The sequence below is a fragment of the Theropithecus gelada genome, chromosome 13 (genome assembly GCF_003255815.1).
Source record: "Theropithecus gelada isolate Dixy chromosome 13, Tgel_1.0, whole genome shotgun sequence".
NCBI classification, from domain to species: domain Eukaryota; kingdom Metazoa; phylum Chordata; class Mammalia; order Primates; family Cercopithecidae; genus Theropithecus; species Theropithecus gelada.
In genome coordinates this window covers 69,453,754-69,463,266 of record NC_037681.1, presented here as the reverse complement: position 1 = coordinate 69,463,266, position 9,513 = coordinate 69,453,754, and the positions used below count along the sequence as shown (strand labels likewise).

Here is a 9,513-nt window from a genome sequence, read left to right as displayed (position 1 = left end):
CTTAAATGGATTACCAAACTTAAAACAAATGCCAAGTGAAGTGACAGAACAAAATGCGAATGTTATATGCCCTGACAATGTAAAATTATTATAACTAACAAAAATCAACAGAGGAAGAAAAAAAGATGAGAGGCATGGTAGATACAGTGATTCTGCTGAGGATAAAGGATAAGCTTTAAAAAAATCAAATCAAAGACCTAATTATATAGAACAATACAAAAGCAAATAGTAAGAAGATAATATAATTGTAGTACCAGGAGGCAGAGCAAGAAACAGAGAGGAAAAGATATGCCCTCATTCTATCCATTGGCCATAGGAGAAAATCAATAGGTACTAAATAAAGAAATAGAGGATTGGGATGTTATATTTGTTATACTAATAAATGTGAAAGAGTTAAACCCACCTCTTTATAAAGACATTCAGAATATACCACAACATAAAATTGAATTCTGTGCTGAATATAGATTCTCATAAAAGCTGAAAATAATAGAATGGACAAAAGCATGTTAGGCAAATGCATACAAAAAGAAGAAAATCACAATCTGAATATTATACCAAATTAAATTCAGGCTAAGAAGTATTTAACAAGTCAGGGAAGGGTATTTTATAGTACCATAGGGTACAAATTTCAATGAGGATAAAATAATGTGACTATATATGAGCTCTAGAGTAATACAAAGCAAAATCTTTAGGACATTCAAAGTGAAGTAGAGAGAAAAATCACATCAGGCTACAGAGTTAGTGGACAGGTTTATAGTGGGTTCATAGTGGCGTCATGCACGCAGACTCCCGCGAGTTCCTCTAAGTTCTTACAGGATTGCTTTGCCTGTTGATCTGAGATTTGCACAGTTCCATAAGAATGGCCCTTGTGGATAAGCACAAGGTCAAGAGGCAGTGATTGGACAGAATCTGTGAAGGTATCCGCCCCCAGGTCCTGAACGGCCCCCGGCACCACACCCCCTGTGGTGCTGCTGGACCACCGCAACTGCACCGTGGACATGCCCATCCTGAAGGACCTGGCCACCGTGGCCTTCTCTTATGTACAGTCCACGCAGGAGATCCACCATTAGGTTTTAAATGAAGCCGTGGGCGCCATGACATGCCGCAAAATCACCTTCGCCAGGGAGGACCTGGAGAAGTTCAAGGCCCTGAGAGTGACTGTTGTGGGTAGGCACTGGCCATGACAATGTGGACATCAAGGCTGCCTGTGAGCTCGGGATTGCTGTGTGCAACATCCGTTCCCAGCCAAGGAAGAAACAGCCAACTCCACCATCTGCCACATTCTCAATCTGTACCAGAGGAACCGTGGCTATACTAGGCACTGCGGGAAGGCACGCGGGTACAGAGCATGGAGCAGAGGTGGATCAGGAGCGGCCGGCATCCCTGGGAAGACGCTGGGCCTCATCCGCTTCAGTGGCACGGAGTAGGCGATTGCAGTTCAAGCCAAGGCCTTCGGATTCAGTGTCTTATTTTATAACCCCTACTTGCAGGATGGGATAGAGCAGCCCCTGGGCCTGCAGAGGGTCTATGCCCTGCAGGATTTGCTGTATCAGAGTGACCACCTCTCCATGCACTGCAGTTTCAGTGAACATAACCACAACCTCACCAATGACTTTACTATAAATCAGATGAGGGAGGGAGAATTCCTTGTGAAGGCAGCCCGTGGTAACTTGGTGGACAAGAAAGCCTTAGGACAGGCCCCCAAGGAAAGCAGGATAGAGGGGCAGCCCTCGACATGCAGGAATCAGAGCCCTTTAGCTTTATTCAGGGTCCGTTGAAAGATGTACCGAATTTCATCTGTACTCCCCATACTGCCTGGTACAGAGAGCAGGCGTCGCTGGAGATGAGAGGCAGCTGCCACCGAGATCTGCTGAGCCATCACAGGTTGCATTCAGAAAGCTTAAGAAACTGTGTGAACAAGGAATTCTTTGTCACATCAGCGCCTTGGTCAGTAATAGAACAGCAAGCAATTCATCTCGAGCTCAATGGTGCCACATACAGGTATCTGCCAGGCATCGTGGGCGTGGCTCCAGGAGCTCTCCCTGCAGCTAAGGAAGGGATCATCCTTGGAGGCATCCCAGTGACTCACAACCTCCACACAGTGGCACATCCTTCCCAAGCTCCCTCTCCCAACCGGCCCACAAAACACAGGGACAATCGAGAGCATCCCAACGCGCAATAGCGGAGAATGCCAAAAGGTAATCCTTCTGATACACTTGGGACCAAGAGACAGTGAAAAAAATAGATGAAATAAAATAATTTGACAGTCTTTTTAACTGATTCTGGACATATGCATCATTGATGTTGCAGTGTTAAAACTACAAGAGCTAGAAAACTGAAAATGTCATCTGCTTACGGAAGTGCTGAAAGACTAGGATGTGATTTATTAACAACCAACTTCTGTTATTGTGTGTTAAGTTTTTCATCTGTCCATCAAATCACACAAAATAAACAGAGCTTTTTCCTTTGTCAGTCCCTTGGGCATAGCAGGTCCTGACACCCTGTTCTAGAATGTTGCATCAGGAGTTCAAACATCAAAATAAAAAATATTAAGAGGAAATCCTTATCCTGTGACTCTGGTCCCTTCAGTCTACAGGGGCTGGTTACCTCTTTTTGCTAATAGGAAGATTGCATTACTACAAAGTAGGGAGAAAACTGTTTGCCTGTGGTAGACACTCGATGCACAGGATTGAAGACAGTACAGGCTCCTGTTCAGAGAAGTGTCTCTCACATCTGAAATGCATACCGAGCAGACAAGTTGGTTGTTCAGTAAAACCCTCTAATGATGCAAAAACAGTGTTGAGTTTCACAAGCTGTTTGTACTCAAATATATTTTCTCAGTTTCAGATCCTCTACTATTTTATTGAGTGGAAAGACTTGAACTAAAAGGTTTAAGAAGATCATGTTGCATTTCCTTATGTCTCAGGAAACACTTTTTCTGGTAACTTGTCAGATTGTCCATGAGCAAACCTACTTTTTTAGATACCGATAAAGTCTTCTTTTCTTCATGTGATACTTCATACAAGAACACTTCAGATGTGTTAGATGTGACTGACTAACAAATCCTATTAGATCTGTGTCAACTAGTTACATGTTCTATTCATAGTCTTCTGTGAATCACTTGCCTTTTTGTTTAAAAGGATGGCCTATTTTGAGCCTTTGTATACGTACATTCCTGTTTTTTTAACCAAAGAGATTTTAAAATTGTCCTAAACAGAAAAATAATGGCTATCGGAAGTGTGTTTTGTTTTAGTGTGAGTTGCCATTACTGTATTTATTGTAAAGCTGGACATTTAGCATTCACTGCCATTTTCAGTAAAAATTAAAATAATACAGTGTCTTAGAGCTGACAAACAGCTCATACGCAAAATAGATAAGGAATGCCTATTTTTATATTGGATTGCTAAATAATAAACAACCTAATATAAAAATAGGTAAGGAGCTTTCACAGTCACTTAACAAAAAGAATATTCAAATGGCTTTTAAACATATGAAATTTACCTAACCTTATGAGCTCCTTATGGAAATGTAAGTTAAAAATACAATGAGATGTCACTTTATTCCCATCAGTGTAGCTAAAATTAGAAAGGTCAACACCACCAAGCACTGGTGAGAATGAGGAGGAACAGGAACATTCATATCCCGCTGTTGGAAGAATCAACTCGCACAACCACTTTGAAATCTGTTAGTGTTTTTTTGGTTTTTTTTTTCTTTCTTTTTTTTTTTTTTAACAATGCAATGCCTAAATCTGTACCAATAGAAATGGACCACACACACACACACACACATACACACAACCCCAAATGAATGTCTGAGAATGTTCATAGCAGCATTATTCATAAAAACCCAAATATCCATTAACAGAGGATGGATAAATTTTGGTGTATTCATATAATACTACAGAACAATCAAAATTAGTGAATTGCTGCTACATATAACAGTATGTATGAATCTGATTATAGCTCTTTCAGAGAAGCTAAACACAAAAGTATACATACTTTATGCATATCAATGGCAATACATGATTTCATTTATACAGTATATGAGCACTAGCAAAACTAAGTTATGATTTTCAAAGTTGGGATGGTGGTTGCTTTGAAGAATTTGGAGGGGGAGTGATTGGAGAGCTATAGAAAATGTTCCTGGGATGCTGTTACAAGGGCATTCACCTTTTCATAAGTTAGCTGGGCTACACACTTTTGATTTGCGCATTTTTCAGCATGCATCCCATACTTCAACTTAAAATTTCATTTTCAAAAGAAAAAACTTCAACAGTCAAAAGTATTTTTAAGTTTATTTCTATCGGATTGAGCCACTGGAATTGCAGAGTTTATTACAACAGCTAAAACTATCCTAATTACTACAGAACTTTAGAGGTCATCAACAATTATTTTTACAGATAAGTCAACTGTGGCCTAGAAAATTAAGGGACTTAACCAATGTCACAGAGCTAGTTAGTGACAAGCTCTGGTCTATTAGCCTCCAAATCCAGTTGCTTTTTCTTTTTCACTATGTTTCACTGCCTCAACTTCATGTGCACACCACTTAACACTCTCATCCCAGTTGGCTCCCAATAAACAAACCATAATAACAGAAAGTGATATCTACCCACTCAGCAGACAATTTCATATGATAGTACCTACTGAAATTGCTTCTGAAATTACCTAAATGTCTTCCTGTAAACCTTAGTAATTGAGTTTGGCACATAACACACTTTGAAAAAGAAAATACTTTTCCCAAATCGAACACTTCATTAGTTAATTCCAAGTGCTTTGCTACCCCTAAATCATGCATCTATTTTGCAGTTTTTGTAACCTATTAGCGTTGTGATGGATTAGATGTTTTAATTAAGCCAAATGATGTCCTATAATGTCCCTAAAGAGTGGTATGAATGGAAAACTTTAAAATAAACACATCTGGACAAAAATCAAATGTATGAACAAAGAAAATCATATGTTTTAGCCGCTCAAAAGAGCAAACTACAGAACCTGAAGAATTTTTTAAGAGAACGTAGTAGCATTTCTGGGCGTTTGTCTTCCAGTGAAAATCTCAGCCAGTCCTAGGCAGCTGTCCCCAGTTTTCAGCTTAAGTGAGACACCCACTGGAGGCTGAGGGAGTGGCAGAAGAGAACCGAATCCCACACTTCATCTTCCCCAGCTAGGATTCCTGTTCTGGGGTATGGGAGTCAGGTTCAGAATCCTCCAAGTAAGAGTGTGTTGATCTCATCACAAAGAAAATTCAGCAGAATAATTTTGTGAAGCAATGGTGAAGTCAGCCTTCCCAGTTTCTCTCTCTCTCTCTTTTTTTTTCTTTTTCCCTTGGAGACAGGGTCTCACTTTGTCACCCAGGCTTGAGTGCAGTATCACAATCACGGCTCACTGCAGCCTCATCTTCCTGGGCTCAAGTGATCCTCCCACCTCAGCCTCCAAGTAGCTGGGACCACAGGCATGTGCCATGATGCCCAGCTAATTTTTGTATTTTTTGTAGAGATAGAATTTTGCCATGTTGCCCAGGCTGGTCTTGAACTCCTCGGCTCAAGCGATCCTTCCACCTTGGCCTCCCAGTGCTGGGATTACAGATGTGAGCCACTGCACTCAGCCCCCAGTCTCCATTCTTGACTACACTCTATCTTCTAGTATGTTACTGTATAGATTGAATTGTGTCCCTCAAACTTCACATGTTGAAATGCCAACCCCTTGATGTAACTGTATTTGGAGATAAGACCTTCAGGGAGGTAATTAAGGTTGAATGAGGTCATAAGGGTGGGGGCCTAAATATGATAGGACTGGGGTCCTTATCAAAAGGGGAAGAAGCATCAGAAATCTCTCCCTGCCCATGCACAGAGGAAAGGCCATGTGAGGACACAGCAATAAGATGGCTATCTGCATAAGGAGAGAGCCAGTATGAGAAACCGAATCAGCTAGCACCTTGATCATGGACTTCCCAGCCTCTAGAACTGTGAGAAAAATAATGTCTGTTGTTTAAGCCACTCAAGCTTAAACATTTTGTTATGGCAGCCCAAGCATACTAATACACTTGCTAATTTGGGTGACTATGTTGCTGCCAGATCATTTCTGGGCAAAATCTTATCTTGGTGACATTTGCATCTACAGAGGGAGCACCTAAAGACCCCAAACTCTTCAATATCAAAAAAGATTGATCCCAAATGGTGAAATTCTAGGCATCATGACAGACCTTGCAAAGAGTTATTATGTGTAGGAAATAGACTGGCAAGTTTAGATGGAGACAGATCAAAGAACTTTAAATATCTAGCTAAGAAGTGTGGAATTTATTTCAGAGACAATGACGAGTCACTGAATGTGAGAAGAAGCTATCATGACCAAAGCTGTACTTTGGAGAGATAACTCTGCCAGCAGTGCAGAAAAATTTTATTATTACTATTATTTAAATGATTTTTATAATAGCTAGCATTGATTGAGCACTTACTCTTTGTCAAGCACTCTGTATGCATTATCTCTACTTAATTAAGTGAAGGAAAATTGTAAAAAAGACTAAAATGGTCCAAAAAGATTACTGAGTATTATAAATGGAAAACAAGCCATAATCTGGGTTATGATTATTTTTAGCTATTCCCCAACACTGTAAAATGCAGAAAACTGACAACGATGCAAATAACTTTCATACATTGAAATGCAAATGAATCTGCCCAGCGGAATGCAATCGATTGTTGCCTTTTAATAGACTCAGCTTGCACTTATTTGTACATTCATTTCGGCATTCCTTATTGCCTATATGACGTGTGGTTCTTTGAATTATCCTGTAAGCCAGTTATGTCATCTCACTGGTTCTGTCATTTATTGATGAGTTACATAAAATCTGACATACTTATTATATATAAAATTGGTATTATTATCTCCAATTTAAAGATAAAGAAACTGAGGCTTTGAGAAAGAGAATAACCTGCCAAGTTCACATTGTGGCCTTCCAGTCAGAATGGAAGATTAATAGACTTTACTGACAACCAGATTGGCTTCCATATGCCGTATTTCTGGAGCTTGTCTTTGAAGTCCTCCCCATCATCCCTCTGCAGGGAAGTCTCCCTGCTGTAACATATTATTCCACCATCCACAATGCTCCCGCCATTGCCTGACCCATCTGACCAAGTAATAACTGTAAACCAATAAGGGAAAAGTAATCACAAGAATTGCTGTTCTGTAAATTGGATTTGGAGAAACATAGCCTCCATTTTTTAAATATATTCTGTCACCACCTTTGTGTGTAAGTAGGTGGAGGAGGTGGGGGCAGGAGGAATGGACAGCTTGGTCAACCATTTACAAACACTGCCCACCATCATAAACAGAGGCTCTACTTCTCTGCCTCTAATGATAGTAGTGTAAATATTAAAGATACTCTTCATAATGATGATTCCTAATCATTCACATTCACATATTCCTAGTACTAGATTTATAGTCTAAATGAAATCATAACATGATTCCTAAATGAAATAGTAACATCGGCCGGGTGCAGTGGCTCAGGCCTGTAATCCCAGCACTCTGGGAGGCCGAGACGGGCGGATCACGAGGTCAGAAGATCGAGACCATCCTGGCTAACACAGTGAAACCCCATCTCTACTAAAAAATACAAAACACTAGCCGGGTGAGGTGGCGGGCGCCTGTAGTCCCAGCTACTCGGGAGGCTGAGGCAGGAGAATGGCGTAAACCCAGGAGGCGGAGCTTCCAGTGAGCTGAGATCCGGCCACTGCACTCCAGCCCGGGCGGCAAAGCAAGACTCCGTCAAAAAAAAAAAAAAAAAAATAGTAACATGACAATGATAATTCCTTAAATATGTGTACTACTATATGTTTTAAGCTCTTTCAGATGTACTATTATGAGATAGCCTTAGGAAATAGGCCAGATTTATATTATTACTCTCTCCATTTTACAAGTTCCATATAAGTGAAGGTACTTACCCAAAGTTGGCCAGTAAGATATCACAAAAACTGACTTTTTCTTCCTTAATCCAGATCAGGTCTTTCTTGACTATCCTAAACTGCCCCACCCTATCTCATCTTTATTTCCCCTTACACACATATATAACACATATGCATCTATGCACACACACTATTAACCTTGGCCCACGTCAGCAGGTCAGTACTCACAGCCTCATAGACATTCCTTCTATTTTCCACACTCCCACCCTTTCCCCAAACCCCACAGCTTTAGGCTAAATCCTCCTCCTCCGGGTCTTTTGAGATGGAGTTTCACTCTTGTTGCCCAGGCTGGAGTGCAGTGCCCCGATCTCAGCTCACTGCAACCTCTGTCTCCTGGATTCAAGCGATTCTCCTGCCTCAGCCTCCCAAGTAATTGGGATTACAGGCATGCGTCACCATGTCCAGCTAATTTTTTGTAATTTTAGTAGAGACAGCGTTTCACCATGTTGGCCAGGCTGGTCTCAAACTCCTGACCTCAGGTTATCTGTCCACCTTGGCCTCCCAAAGTGCTGGAATTACAGGCATGAGCCACCATGCCTGGCCCTCCCTTGGGTCTTCATTTACATGTTTCTTCTTCCATCATCCTGGACTGGACCAGCTACATCTCCCACTGTTTCCATGGTGTCCTACGCTTCTCCCATGAGAACATTTGTCACATTACAATGCAATTGCCTCTTTACTTGTCTATGTCACCTAATGAACTGTGAGCTCCACAAAGGCAGAAACATGGCACATTGAAGATGATCAATAAATGCCTACTGCATGTTTAAAAGAACCCACTGGTGTCTTAAGAACAGATCCAACCTCAGGTGAGACCCAGGTCTTCCCTGAAGTCTCATAGGGAAACCAATAGCTAGGCTCAAGCATGGCTTTGAGTGAAGCTGAGTAAAGTCTTTTGAATTTCCAACAAGCCGTGTTTTCTAAGAGAAACAAATATGCCCCTCAGGGCCAGCATTTCCCCAGGCTCAAATATATTCCAAAAAAACAAACTAAGCTCTTCTGAAAACTGTTTACCAGCTTGCAGCCACCCAGAGTCACTCACTTGTGTCTTCAGGGATGTCAATATGAAAACATTTTGCCCTCGGTTGTGTCACCAGGGAAGGGGAAGAGTCAGGTCTCCTGCCTCGGCTGGGAGGGAAGGTAAATTTAACCTAAATTCTCTTTCCTGCCTCTGAGATCTGGCTTCTCCTCTCTGACTACCTAAACCTCCCCAGTCTTTAATAAAATTACCTAATATTTATTCGACTTTTACTAGGTATATAGCACTGTTTTCAGCACTTGAGATATACCAATTCATTTCATCCTCAAAACAATCTATGAAGTAGGTGTTACTATTATTCCTATTTTATAAATGAAGAAACTGATACACAGAAAGATGCAGAAAGCTTCCAAGGTCACTAGTAAGTGGTAGAGTTGAGATTCAGACAGTTTAAGTCTGGCTTTTATCTGCCTTGAGGACTGTTTTGGGCCCCACTAGTTCAGGACTGTGTCCTCCAAGAAACCTACCTGACCACTTTATCCCAAGCATCAATTCTGTCCCCACTCTGAAGTTTTCTAGCAAT

The 9,513-nt window shown here is 41.1% G+C and overlaps 1 pseudogene; it reads left to right on the top strand.

Annotated features, from left to right (window-relative positions):
* The first annotated feature begins 859 nt into the window (after window positions 1–859).
* Window positions 860–2,391, top strand: LOC112605230 (annotated as a pseudogene).
* Window positions 2,392–9,513: the final 7,122 nt, after the last annotated feature.